This window comes from Bufo bufo, chromosome 4 (assembly GCF_905171765.1).
Source record: "Bufo bufo chromosome 4, aBufBuf1.1, whole genome shotgun sequence".
Taxonomy (NCBI): domain Eukaryota; kingdom Metazoa; phylum Chordata; class Amphibia; order Anura; family Bufonidae; genus Bufo; species Bufo bufo.
In genome coordinates this window covers 232,430,507-232,446,326 of record NC_053392.1, presented here as the reverse complement: position 1 = coordinate 232,446,326, position 15,820 = coordinate 232,430,507, and positions in this window count along the sequence as shown.

Sequence of the window (15,820 nt, the reverse complement as noted above, 5' to 3'; positions counted from 1 at the left end):
TACTTTTCTCTAGAGATCAGTAGTGGAATTTATTTGCATCCTACAACAATTAAGAGGAAAGTCGTGACAAATGTAAGATATTAGATCTCAAAGAAAATGCCTTTGTCCCAAATTATTATGGATTTTTACCAGCTCACCTGGGCCTCCTCTTTATTCCTGCTCACAAAAATGTGCTAGTCAGGACTAGTGTTGGGCGCGAATATTCGAATAGCGAATATTAATTGCGAATATCGGCACTTTGAGAATTCACGAATATTTTGAATATAGTGATACAGTCCTGATCAAAAGTTTAAGACCACTTGAAAAATTGCTAAAAATCATATTTTACATTGTCGGATCTTAACAAGGTTCCAAGTAGAGCTTCAACATGCAACAAGAAGAAATGAGAGCGAGACAAAACATTTTTTGAGCATTCAATTAATTGAAAATAACGATTAAACTGAAACAGGCTGTTTTTCAGCTGATCAAAATTTTAGGACCACATGCCTTTAAAAGGCCAAATCTTTGCAAAGATGTGGATTCATTGTCATTTTCTGTCAGGTAAGTCACACGTTGTGATGACAAAGGCAAAAAAACTCTCCCTTTTTGAACGTGGTCGGGTTGTTGAACTGCATAAGCAGGGTCTCTCACAGCGCGCCATTGCTGCTGAGGTGGGACGCAGTAAGACAGTCATTTGGAATTTCTTAAATGATCCTGAGGGTTATGAAACAAAAAAGTCAAGGGGAAGACCCAAAAAAATTTCACCAGCACTGAGCCGGAGGATCCAATTGGCTGTCCGTCAAGACACTGGACGATCCTCGACCCAAATTAAGGCCCTTACTGGTGCTGACTGCAGCCCCATAACCATCAGACGGCATCTGAGACTGAAGGGCTTCAAAAACAAAAAACGTCTCCTTGAACGCCACAGAACTGCTCGTTTGGACCAAACATGGGACATTCAAAGGTGGAAGAAAGTTTTATTCTCTGATGAGAAAAAATGTAACCTTGATGGTCCTGATGGTTTCCAACGTTACTGGCATGACAAGCAGATCCCACCTGAGATGTTTTCTATGCGCCACAGTGGAGGGGCGCCATAATGGTCTGGTGTGCTTTTTCCTTCAGTGGAACAATGGAGCTTCAGGAAGTGCAGGGGCGTCGAACGGCCGCTGGCTATGTCCAGATGTTGCAGAGACCATTCCTCATGACTGAGGGCCCTCGTCTGTGTGGTAACGACTGGGTTTTTCAACAGGACAACGCTACAGTACACAATGCCCGCAGGACAAAGGACTTCTTCCAGGAGAATAACATCACTCTTTTGGCCCATCCTGCGTGTTCCCCTGATCTAAATCCAATTGAGAACCTTTGGGGATGGATGGCAAGGGAAGTTTACAAAAATGGACAACAGTTCCAGACAGTAGATGGCCTTCATGCGGCCGTCTTCACCACATGGAGAAATGTTCCCACTCACCTCATGGAAACGCTTGCATCAAGCATGAAGAGAAACAAATTTTTGAAGTGATCAACAATAACGGCGGAGCTACTCATTACTGAGTTCATGTTTGGAAGTTGGATTTCTGTTTTTGGGGGGGTTTAGTTTTTTTTTGGAGGTGTGGTCCTAAACTTTTGATCAGCTGAAAAACAGCCTGTTTCAGTTTATTTGTTGTTTTCATTAAATTGAATGCTCAAAAAAATGTTTTGTCTCACTCCCATCTCTTCTTGTTGCATGTTGAAGCTCTACTTGGAACCTTGTTAAGATCCAGCCATGCTAAATATGATTTCTTTCCATTTTTCAAGTGGTCTTAAACTTTTGATCAGGACTGTATATATTCGTAATTTCGAATATTCTAGATTTTTTTTCATCAGTAACCTCCCTTCTTGCTTGTGGGCCAATGAGAAGGCTGCAATGTATTTGTCTGAGCTTAGCAACATCCCTAACAACCAATAGGAAAGTTGCCTACCCCTTACTATATAAGAACCTCTCCAGCAGCCATTTTCTGCAGTTTTTTGCAGTTCTGAGAGAGAACAGTGTCATTGCTGTGCTCTGTGCTTTGCTGTGTCATTACATTAGTTAGTTAGTTAGTTAGTTAGCTTATATATATAATAAAGATAGTTAGTGAGAGATAGTCAGTGTAGGTTAGATAGTGATATAGTGTAGCTGGTTCTGCTGTCCATACATACATACATGCATACATAGTGCTGTGATGTCACAAGTTCACAACAATACTTAGTGCACCAATCACTAATAAGTAGTCAGACGTGTTTAAATGTGAAGTTGCACGTATTGCGGCAAAATATTTGCATCATTAGTGCAGATTTCTCAATCGCAAAAATATTGGAGCACTCTATCTGCATATAAAGCTATTGTAATGATCTGCCGTGACAACCATTTTCTCCAGTCTCAGGAAACTTATAGCAGCTTGAAAAATGTAGCTATAGTGACCCACGCCTGTATTTCGCGATTTTTTGCGATCAAGAAAATAATCTCGAATTTGCGAATATATGACGAATATTCTACCAAATATTTGCGAAATATTGCGAATTAGAATATTGCCCCTGCCGCTCATCACTAGTCAGTACTAGTGTTGAGAGCAAATATATTAGAATCGCGAATTTTAATCGTGAATATCGCCTTTTTTTTTGAGAATTTGCGAACATTTAGAATATAGTGCTATATATTGGCATTTGCGAATAGTGTTGATTGCAAAAATTCTAATGGTGAATTTATCGCAAATTTATTGTGAATATCGGCACTTAGCAACATCCCTAGCAACCAATAGGAAACTTGCCTATCCCTTAGTGTTGATCGCGAAAATTCTATTTAAATAGTAACATAGTAACATAGTACATAAGGCCGAAAAAAGACATTGGTCCATCCAGTTCAGCCTGTTATCCTGCAAGTTGATCCAGAGGAAGGCAAAAAAACAACAACTGTGAGGTAGAAGCCAATTTTCCCCACTTTAGGGGAATAAAAAATTCCTTCCCGACTCCAATCAGGCAATCAGAATAACTCCCTGGATCAACGACCCCTCTCTAGTAACTATAGCCTGTAATATTATTTCACTCCAGAAATACATCCAGGCCCCTCTTGAATTCCTTTATTGTACTCACCATCACCACCTCCTCAGGCAGAGAGTTCCATAGTCTCACTGCTCTTACCGTAAAGAATCCTCTTCTATGTTTGTGTACAAACCTTCTTTCCTCTGCAGAGGATGTCCCCTTGTCACAGTCACAGTCCTGGGGATAAATAGATGATGGGATAGATCTCTGTACTGACCCCTGAAATATTTATACATACTAATTAGATCTCCCCTATGACAAAAATGCGTGGTCTCAAAAGACCGAAAATGCTCAACCCCAAATGCAGTTATGCATTTATGCTCGGAGGAGCAGACACTGCGATTGTGGTCTGTTGCTAAGGGCGATCCCCAGCAAAAAATGCATACAGTGGAGGATGCTCGCAACAGACGACAAGTACCACAGAGACATCCTACACCAGATAGTAAAATGTATGGACTTGGAATGATATATAGAATAAATAGTTACAACAATAGGTGCACTACTGTGGTGGATGCAAACAGTAACATCTGACTAAACCCTCACACTGATGTTAAAAAATTTTAACATTAATTTTTAACATCAGTGTGAGGGTTTAGTCAGATGTTACTGTTTGCATCCACCACAGTAATGAACCTATTCTTGTAACTATTTATTCTATATATCATTTCACATCCACACATTTTACCATCTTGTGTAGGATGTCTCTGTGGTACTTGTGGTTTGCTGCGGGCATCCTCCACTGTATGGATTTTTTGCTGGGGATCGCCCTTAGCAACAGACCACAAGCGCAGTATCTGCTCCCCCGAGCATAAAGGCACAACTGTATTTGGGGTTGAGCATTTCCTGCCTTTTGAGACCACGTATTTTTGTCATTTAAATCGTATATTTATATGTGGAGGTGTATAAACTCCAATCCAAATGCGCCTTGATTACCATCCATAGGCAGCATTTAGGTGCACCTGTGAGGCTTGCAACATATTAGCCATTGTATGTGTATGCTCGAGCACAATTGATTACAATGAAAATCAGTGGGAGACCTGAGCATTAAACCAGGCACCCCCTGCTCTGAAGAAGAGAAGGTGTCTGGTTCACAGAAAAAGGTTAGAAATTCATGGAAACACCACTGAAATGGTTTGAAAACAGCAATGAAAGGAAGTCTGGATGCATCTTGGACTCCTATTACTTATGACATGAAATAGACAACCACACAAAGGCTGTATGCCAAAAGCCGTGTATGTGCAAGCCAAAAATCTATCTATGAGACAGATACAGTCAGCATACCTTACAATGGCAGTTTGTGCACTATGAGACATTAAAAACCAACTCTCATCTGACTGAGAGCCAGTAAGCCTCAAAGTTGCTTCAAAACTATGATAAATGAAGTTCCAGCACTGCAAAGTAATTATTATGTCGCTTGTCTCTTTATTCGTGGTAGCAAAATTACAGCATGTGGATGAAAACCTCCCACTCCAACACCAGTTGACGCGTTTCAGACACTTAGTCCTTAGTCATAACTAAGGACTAAGTGTCTGAAATACGTCAACTGGTGTTGGAGTGTGAGGTTTTCATCCACATGCTGTAATTTTGCTACCACGAATTAAAAGGGTTGTCCGGGATTGGGGACATTGTTGTAATGGTACAACAAGCACATAAATATTACATACATTTCTGTCCTACCTTTGCCAGAGTTTTCTGATGCCCTGTATTTCTTTCATAAATTCTCAGCCGGAAGTTCAGATTTTCAAAGATTCAGTGACGTACCGGGCTCCTTACTGGTGTGCTAAGCCTCTTCCTTCCGCTTAGCAAGGAGCCCGGTGACGTCACCAGCACACAGGATCTTTCTGCAGCTATCAAGGAGGCTGTCAGTAGGAGGTAAATGTCAGCCAAACCACGCCCCTCTGTGACATCACCGGGCACAGAGGGCGTTAGTCTGGGAAGAAGGAGGCAGTATTTGGAGGAGGGACGTCGCCTCACTAAGGACCGCCCCCTCTGCCGATGATGTCACCGGCCATAGAGGAGTGTTATTAGGAGTAGAAGGAGGTTCTATTGGAGGCAGCAAACTATGCTATTTAGCATAGTGCACGCCTCCCATGGTCATTTGCAATGAATGGGATATGCTACAGTATGGGTGCTGACCACGCCTTCCATGTCCCTACATGTCAGTCAGATCGCTCCCTGCCACTATTGTCTTTTATGCAATGCTAGCAGAGAGCAGATACATGGAAGCAGGGAGGGATTCAGCTTGTAGGCTTAGAAAAAAGTGGTTTTAGGGGAGGAATACTGATGAGGAGTATGAGTGGCAGGAGGCGGAATACTGATTAGGGGGAGTGGAAAGGCTTGTGAGATCCAGCTGCAGAGTCACACAGCCTTGTGGGACCCATAAGGCAGTGTGGCCGGAAATGACATTGCACAGGAGCTGCTATGTAAACAATACCGACAGCAGTATTAGGGACTCATAGGAGCAAAGGGGATGAAAGAAAAATACACAGAGCATCAGAATGACTTTACTGCGTAATGTCAAGGTGATTATTAACGTTTTAAAAAATTACTTTCATCCCGGACAACCCCTTTAAGAGACAAGCGACACAACAATTACTTTGCAGTGCTGGAACTTCATTTATCATTGTTTTGCTACAAAAGGACTTACTTATCTGTGCCATGCACCAGGGGCTGATTAAATCTACTAAAGGTGAGCTGGAATTTTTCTATGGACGTTATATACTTGCTTCATAACTGTTGGATGGCTTGGGTGGACCTGCGCACCTAGATCATTATCATTAGGGTGACAAAAAGTTTTCTGATTGTCCTAGCATAATATTCAATAACCTTTCTATAAAGTTTTGTCATGTAAACTCATTTGCATAATCGTGGGCATATGCAAATTAGCTGAATATGCTTGTTTTTCAGCTGAAAAACTATTTGCATGGAAAATTTGCAATAAAAATTTGCGATTAGCATATTTGCAATCAACACTACTCATGAACAGCGCCATTTATTGGATTCATAGTCTTTTGAAAAAACTATTAATCCAATAGATGGCGCTGTTCATGAGTCATGAACAGTGCCATCTATTGGTTTCATAGTCTTATGACAAGACTATGAATCCAATAGATGGCACTGTTCATGACTCATGAACAGCGCCATCTATTGTTTTTTTTTAAATACATTTTATTAGGTTTTGATATAATTTGCACATTTACATTCAAAAGTACATATTGGATCAAATTACAGGTCATATTTCTTTTTTTAAGATATGTGCGGTGAAAACAAAGATAAAACACATATTAACAGGGCAATAATCCTTTCCCTAAACATTTCCCTTCCCCCCTAACTCTCCCCCCTTCTATACAGGTGATGTGGTTTAAAGTTTTCTTTTTATTATAGGTATTCCTGGAGGTGTACAGTGTCTCATTTTGGATTTCATGTGGATTTATTGTCGTGTAATCTCATGGTAGTGCATCTTTATGTAAGGATTGATGATGCTTTACATTTTATTGGTTTCATAGATTTATGACAATACTATGAATCCAATAGATGGTGCTGTTCATGACTCATGAACAGCACCATCTATTGGTTTCATAGTCTTATGACAAGACTATGAATCAAATAGATGGCGCTGTTCATGAGAAGTGTAGATCGCGAATATTGTAATCACAAATTTTTATCGCAAATTTTCCATGCAAATGGTTTTTCAGTTGAAAAACAAGGCAGATTCTGCTCATTTGCATGTATTTCCCATATACCCACAATGGTAAGGTGTGCTGACTGTATCTGTCTCATGGATAGATTGTTGGCCTGCACATACCCAGCTTTTGGCATATAGCCTTTGTATAGTTGTCTATTGTATGTCATAGGTAATAGGAGTCCAAGATGCATCCAGATGTCCTCCAGATGCTGTTTCCAAACCATTTCAGTGGTGTTTCCATCAATTCCTGACCTTTTACTATGAACCAGGCACCCTCTCCTCTTCAAAGCAGGGGGTGCCCAGTTTTATGCTTAGGTTCTTCTATTGACTTCCATTATACTCTGGTGCTCAGTAGAGCAACTGAGCATCCTGATGTGTTCGGCCTGAGCACTATGGTGCTCGATCAACACTAATCAATATCCTCAGGACTTCCAGTCTTTTAGATGGAGACACCACTTGAGGGAGTGACAGGTTCTCAGGAGCAGGGAAAATGTTCTCTCCCAATGTTGAGGAAGGGTTGAGACGCATGCATATATATATACATATATGCATGCAAACACGTGCATGCATGTATGATATATATGCATGCATTAATGGTCACTTTATAGGATGATGTGCGCAGATGTGCCCAGCATCTGCGCACATCTGCCCTTAGTGGCCCACAGGGGCTCATGGTGGCCCCTGTGGGAAATATGTGGCCCCTGTGGGGAAAATGTGCCCCCTTTATGTCCCTTTTATATATATATATATATATATATATATGTGCCCCCTTATATGTGTACCCTTATAGTTAGTATATATTTCCTGTATGACCGTGTATATATTGGCCCTGTATGGCAAGTGGGGACATATGTATGTCCCCTGTATGTGATGCCCCAGGTATATGCGAGGGTGTGTGTATACACTCACCTAAAGAATTATTAGGAACACCTATTCTATTTCTCATAAATGCAATTAACTAGTCAACCAATCACATGGCAGTTGCTTCAATGCATTTAGGGGTGTGGTCCTGGTCAAGACAATCTCCTGAACTCCAAACTGAATGTCAGAATGGGAAAGAAAGGTGATTTAACCAATTTTGAGCGTGGCATGGTTGTTGGTGCCAGACGGGCCGGTCTGAGTATTTCACAATCTGCTTAGTTACTGGGATTTTCACGCACAACCATTTCTAGGGTTTACAAAGAATGGTGTGAAAAGGGAAAAATATCCAGTATGCGGCAGTCCTGTGGGCGAAAATGCCTTGTGGATGCTAGAGGTCAGAGGAGAATGGGCCGACTGATTCAAGCTGATAGAAGAGCAATGTATACTGAAATAACCACTCGTTACAACTGAGGTATGCAGCAAAGCATTTGTGAAGCCACAACACGCACAACCTTGAGGCGGATGGGCTACAACAGCAGAAGACCCCACCGGGTACCACTCATCTCCACTACAAATAGGAAAAAGAGGCTACAATTTGCACGAGCTCACCAAAATTGGACTGTTGAAGACTGGAAAATGTTGCCTGGTCTGATGAGTCTCGATTTCTGTTGAGACATTCAAATGGTAGAGTCCAAATTTGGCGTAAACAGAATGAAAACATGTATCCATCATGCCTTGTTACCACTGTGCAGGCTGGTGGTGGTGGTGTAATGGTGTGGGGGATGTTTTCTGGGCACACTTTAGGCCCCTTAGTGCCAATTGGGCATCGTTTAAATTCCACGGGCTACCTGAGCATTGTTTCTGACCATGTCCATCCCTTCATGACCACCATGTACCCATCCTCTGATGGCTACTTCCAGCAGGATAATGCACCATGTCACAAAGCTCGAATAATTTCAAATTGGTTTCTTGAACATGACAATGAGTTCACTGTACTAAAATGGCCCCCACAGTCACCAGATCTCAACCCAATAGAGCATCTTTGGGATGTGGTGGAACGGGAGTTTGTGCCCTGGATGTGCATCCCTCAAATCTCCATCAACTGCAAGATGCTATCCTATCAATATGGGCCAACATTTCTAAAGAATGCTATCAGCACCTTGTGGAATCAATGCCACGTAGAATTAAGGCAGTTCTGAAGGCAAAAGGGGGTCCAACACCGTATTAGTATGGTGTTCCTAATAATTCTTTAGGTGAGTGTATATATACACACACACATGATACATAATAAATGTGCAATTATTATTGTAAAAATTCAATTATTTAGCAAAAAAAGTGCAAAATTGCTGCAAGATGAATATGTCCGGGTGCCATGGGTCCAGATAAAAGGAATCATTCCTGCACAACGTTCCACATCCAAAACATGATCGAGAACAGCCATCTAGGGTAAAGACAAACAACAATAAGTGAGTAAGCAATTAAAAACAAGAGTGTGAACCACTGAAAATTACATTGGTTCACTACGAAGGTAATGTAAATAGGTCAAAGGATGGGTATGGCGGAACAAATTCATAGGAAGGGAGCAAAGCTGAGGGTCTCATTGAGACCTCTAAGGGTAACCGTATTCAGAGTATAGATCCACTGCGTTTCTTTTTGCAAAAAATCTTTCTTCCAATCACCCCCCACCCTCTTTGATATAACCACAATGTCTATACCAATAAATCTCAAAAGTAAGCCATCACAATTGTGATACTTACAGAAATAATAGGGTATTGTTTTTAATGTGGTGATGTCCTCCACATCACTCTCTGATTCAAAGCCCAGGACTTGTTCTCGTATACGTGTTCGAAATTGGAGTATCGTCACTCCTATATATATTGTATTACAGGGAAAGTCAGCATAGGATATCACTCCTGTTGTACAGCAATTGATGGGAAATGTGATTTTGCATTGTAGTCGTCTTTCAGAATCCCAAAAATGGGTAGCCTGGTCCACATATTTACATGCCATGCAGTTATTGCATGGTTAGCACCCCCATTTAGGGCCCTTTGATCAAAACAATCCAACTGAAGGTCCCTGGGTAATAACTTTGCACAAGTAGATCCCTAAGGTTTAGTGATGGTCAATAGGTGATGGAGGTATGTGGGGTAGAGTGTGGCAGGCGCAGCACTATGAAGTGCCGTTTGCACTGTGGCATTAGAAGAATTTTGATATCTCTAACTTGTAGTCGTTTAACCAGACTGTCTATTACTCTGTAATTTCTCTAGCACCATTCTATGGAAACAGTAGGTTTAAAGAGCACACCGAATGCTTTAAATAACTTCTTTATTAACTTCAACTTTTCTTCATATATATAACACTGCCACTTCCGCAGCAGATAGTCCATGTACATAACACATGTTGAAAAGATATCACAAAATGGCGGTATGATTAAGATGGTGGTTCAACTGTTCAATCTTGTCATTCAACATAAAATGGTGGATACATTTCTCTCTTGAGTATCTGTACTCTCACTTTAAGTTATTTAAGAACTTTATGATATCTCTGAGGTATATCTGAGGTCTAACTAATAGTTCACTTGCTGAATTTGGTTGCAATTTGTATGCAGGCAATTTGAATTAGCAATTTGGTGGAACTGTAAGTAAACATACATATAACTAGTTCAGTATACAGTTCTAATCACTATTCTAACAGTAGGGACATTATATAACTTTTTTAAATACCTATTTTGGCCTCTTTGCTTCCATAAAAACACAACTCTCAGTGGAGTGAATGTCTCTTCAGCTCCTGTCTCTGGTGAATAATGTTTCCAGAAGCTCCTGCTAGGGGAATTCCCAGACAGGCTGTGTGTGAGGCTGTGATGGTGAAAACTCTTGCTGTGTGAGAAGCTGGCTGTAATTGGTCTAGACTTCTGCCCAGCAACAACAGATTAACACTATGCTTTCTGTTGTTTCTGCTGTGTCACTGAGCTTACCTTACATTACAAAATGAATCTTAAAGGCATATTATCTTTTTCTGCTTCTGTGAACACAAAATATAACAGTAATATGACATCCAAAACATGATGTCACATTAAATAACTCTGCTTTTGTCTTTAACACATAAACATAGGAACTGTATTAAGGCTATTGGCAGGTTTAGCTGTATAGACATATAATCTATACTAGCAACCTAGGACAGGTCTTAGCTGGCCAGCTTTACTCCCACCAAAATTACCTATAATTCTATGTTCTCAGTGGTAGGACTTAAACATAAATTTGAGGAATTTTCCATCAGGTTCTCACCTATTAGGTGTCTTTTATCACTCTCAAGTAGAACAACTAACTTCTGTATTGGACGTTCCAACTTGAGTGGAGTAGTGAGACGTTTTCCTTCTTTGTCCAGTTTTGAGTCTCCTATTTGTAACAACACTCTTCTTACTGGTTTCTCTTCATCCTTTTGAACTATTAGAGCTTTGGACAATTTCCATTGACTTCTAGGTAAATCTTCTTTTTTCACTAACACTATGTCACAAACTTGGACATTTCTTCTGGGTGTTTGCCATTTACTTCTTAGCATAAGATTGGCTGAGTACTCTTTCCTCCATCTATTCCAAAACTGTTCTGATAGATATTGAACTCTTCGCCATCTCCTTCTGGCATATAAATCCTCTTTGGTGAACTTGCCAGGCCGCGGCTGTATAAAATCAGACTTAAGGTGAAGTAGATGGTTGGGAGTTAAAGGGTCCAAACTTATTGTAAGTGGACAACTGTTAACAATAGACATTACTTCATAGAATACGGTTCTAAGTGAAGCATCATCTCTTCCGGCGTTCTTTTTCAACACTGAACTTAACACATTTCTCACAGTTCTGATTTGTCTTTCCCAAACTCCTCCTGTATGGCTTGCATGTGAAGCATTCATATGAAAATCACACTGTTTCTCTAACAAATACTCAGTTACTTTTTCTTTATCGATCTCTTTTAGAGCTTTTTACAATTCATTCTTTGCTCTGACAAAATTAGATCCTTGGTCAGATCTAAGCTCTCTGATGGTGCCTCTAATGGCTATGAAACTTCTTAAAGCATTGATGAATGCGTCAGTTGACATATCTTTAGAGTTGAGCAGACACCTGGATGTTCGGCTTCAACGGGTTCAGCCGAACGTGAGAAAAAAGTTCGAGTTCGGGACCTGAACTTGACCCGAACTTGACCCCGAACCCAAACCCCATTTAAGTCAATGGGGACCCGAACTTTTGAGCACTAAAATGGCTGTAAAAATGTCATGGAGAGGGCTAGAGGGCTGCAAATGGCATCAAAATGTGGTTAAGAGCATGGCAAGTGCTCTGCAAACAAATGTGGATAGGGAAATGACTTTAACCACTTCCCGCAACTGTAACGCCGAAAGGCGTCATTGCGGCGGCTCCCCCAGGCTACGCTAACGCCAATTGGCGTAATCTCGCGTGAGCCGAGATTTCCTGTGAACGCGCGCACACAGGCGCGCGCGCTCACAGGAACGGAAGGTAAGAGAGTTAATCTCCAGCCTGCCAGCGGCGATCGTTCGCTGGCAGGCTGGAGATGTGATTTTTTTAACCCCTAACAGGTATATTAGACGCTGTTTTGATAACAGCGTCTAATATACCTGCTACCTGGTCCTCTGGTGGTCCCCTTTGTTTGGATCGACCACCAGAGGACACAGGTAGCTCAGTAAAGTAGCACCAAGCACCACTACACTACACTACTCCCCCCCCCCAGCACTTATTAACCCCTTATTAGCCCCTGATCACCCCATATAGACTCCCTGATCACCCCCCTGTCATTGATTACCCCCCTGTCATTGATCACACCCCTGTAAAGCTCCATTCAGACGTCCGCATGATTTTTACGGATCCACTGATAGATGGATCGGATCCGCAAAACGCACACGGACGTCTGAATGGAGCCTTACAGGGGCTTGATCAATGACTGTGGTGATCACCCCATATAGACTCCCTGATCACCCCCTGTCATTGATTACCCCCCTGTCATTGATCACACCCCTGTAAAGCTCCATTCAGACGTCCGCATGATTTTTACGGATCCACTGATAGATGGATCGGATCCGCAAAACGCACACGGACGTCTGAATGGAGCATTACAGGGGCGTGATCAATGACTGTGGTGATCACCCCATATAGACTCCCTGATCACCCCCCTGTCATTGATTACCCCTTGTCATTGATCACACCCCTGTAAAGCTCCATTCAGACGTCCGCATGATTTTTACGGATCCACTGATAGATGGATCGGATCCGCAAAACGCATACGGACGTCTGAATGGAGCCTTACAGGGGCGTGATCAATGACTGTGGTGATCACCCCATATAGACTCCCTCATCACCCCCCTGTCATTGATCACACCCCTGTAAAGCTCCATTCAGACGTCCGCATGATTTTTACGGATCCACTGATAGATGGATCGGATCCGCAAAACACATACGGACATCTGAATGGAGCCTTATAGGGGGGTGATCAATGACAGGGGGGTGATCACCCCATATAGACTCCCTGATCACCCCCCTGTCATTGATCACCCCCCCTGTCATTGATCACCCCCCTGTCATTGATTACCCCCCTGTCATTGATCACACCCCTGTAAAGCTCCATTCAGACGTCCGCATGATTTTTACGGATCCACTGATAGATGGATCGGATCCGCAAAACGCATACGGACGTCTGAATGGAGCCTTACAGGGGCGTGATCAATGACTGTGGTGATCACCCCATATAGACTCCCTGATCACCCCCCTGTCATTGATTACCCCCCTGTCATTGATAACCCCCTGTAAAGCTCCATTCAGACGTCCGCATGATTTTTACGGATCCACTGATAGATGGATCGGATCCGCAAAACGCATACGGACGTCTGAATGGAGCCTTACAGGGGCATGATCAATTACTGTGGTGATCACCCCATATAGACTCCCTGATCACCCCCCTGTCATTGATCACCAGCCCTGTCATTGATCACCCCCCTGTCATTGATCACCCCCCTGTAAGGCTCCATTCAGACATTTTTTTGGCCCAAGTTAGCGGAAATTATTATTTTTTTCTTACAAAGTCTCATATTCCACTAACTTGTGTCAAAAAATTAAATCTCACATGAACTCACCATACCCCTCACGGAATCCAAATGCGTAAAATTTTTTAGACATTTATATTCCAGACTTCTTCTCACGCTTTAGGGCCCCTAGAATGCCAGGGCAGTATAAATACCCCACATGTGACCCCATTTCGGAAAGAAGACACCCCCAGATATTCCGTGAGGGGCATATTGAGTCCATGAAAGATTGAAATTTTTGTCCCAAGTTAGCGGAAAGGGAGACTTTGTGAGAAAAAAATAAAAAATATCAATTTCCGCTAACTTGTGCCAAAAAAAAAAAATTCTATGAACTCGCCATGCCCCTCATTGAATACCTTGGGGTGTCTTCTTTCCAAAATGGGGTCACATGTGGGGTATTTATACTGCCCTGGCATTCTAGGGGCCCCAAAGCGTGAGAAGAAGTCTGGTATCCAAATGTCTAAAAATGCCCTCCTAAAAGGAATTTGGGCACCTTTGCGCATCTAGGCTGCAAAAAAGTGTCACACATCTGGTATCGCCGTACTCAGGAGAAGTTGGGGAATGTGTTTTGGGGTGTCATTTTACATATACCCATGCTGGGTGAGAGAAATATCTTGGTCAAATGCCAACTTTGTATAAAAAAATTGGAAAAGTTGCCTTTTGCCAAGATATTTCTCTCACCCAGCATGGGTATATGTGAAATGACACCCCAAAACACATTCCCCAACTTCTCCTGAATACGGCAATACCACATGTGTGACACTTTTTTGCAGCCTAGGTTGGCAAAGGGGCCCATATTCCAAAGAGCACCTTTAGGATTTCACAGGTCATTTACCTACTTACCACAAATTAGGGCCCCTGGAAAATGCCAGGGCAGTATAACTACCCCACAAGTGACCCCATTTTGGAAAGAAGACACCCCAAGGTATTCCGTGAGGGGCATGGCGAGTTCCTCGAATTTTTTATTTTTTGTCACAAGTTAGTGGAAAATTATGATTTTTTTTTTCTTACAAAGTCTCATATTCCACTAACTTGTGACAAAAAATAAAAACTTCCATGAACTCACTATGCCCATCAGCGAATACCTTGGGGTGTCTTCTTTCCAAAATGGGGTCACTTGTGGGGTAGTTATACTGCCCTGGCATTCTAGGGGCCCAAATGTGCGGTAAGGAGTTTGAAATCAAATTCTGTAAAAAATGACCAGTGAAATCCGAAAGGTGCTCTTTGGAATATGGGCCCCTTTGCCCACCTAGGCTGCAAAAAAGTGTCACACATGTGGTATCTCCGTATTCAGGAGAAGTTGGGCAATGTGTTTTGGGGTGTCATTTTACATATACCCATGCTGGGTGAGAGAAATATCTTGGCAAAAGACAACTTTTACCATTTTTTTATACAAAGTTGTCTTTTGCCAAGATATTTCTCTCACCGAGCATGGGTATATGTAAAATGACACCCCAAAGCACATTCCCCAACTTCTCCTGAATACGAAGATACCACATGTGTGACACTTTTTTGCAGCCTAGGTGGGCAAAGGGGCCCATATTCCAAAGAGCACCTTTCGGATTTTACTGGCCATTTTTTACAGAATTTGATTTCAAACTCCTTACCACACATTTGGGCCCCTAGAATGCCAGGGCAGTATAACTACCCCACAAGTGACCCCATTTTGGAAAGAAGACATCCCAAGGTATTCGCTGATGGGCATAGTGAGTTCATGGAAGTTTTTATTTTTTGTCACAAGTTAGTGGAAAATGATGATTTATTTATTTTTTCTTACAAAGTCTCATATTCCACTAACTTGTGACAAAAAAATAAAAACTTCCATGAACTCACTATGCCCATCAGCGAATACCTTGGGGTGTCTTCTTTCCAAAATAGGGTCTTTTGTGGGGTAGCTATACTGCCCTGGCATTCTAGGGGCCCAAATGTGTGGTAAGGAGTTTGAAATCAAATTCTGTAAAAAATGACCAGTAAAATCCGAAAGGTGCTCTTTGGAATATGGGCCCCTTTGCCCACCTAGGCTGCAAAAAAGTGTCACACATGTGGTATCTCCGTATTCAGGAGAAGTTGGGGAATGTGTTTTGGGGTGTCATTTTACATATTCCCATGCTGGGTGAGAGAAATATCTTGGCAAAAGACAACTTTTACCATTTTTTTTAT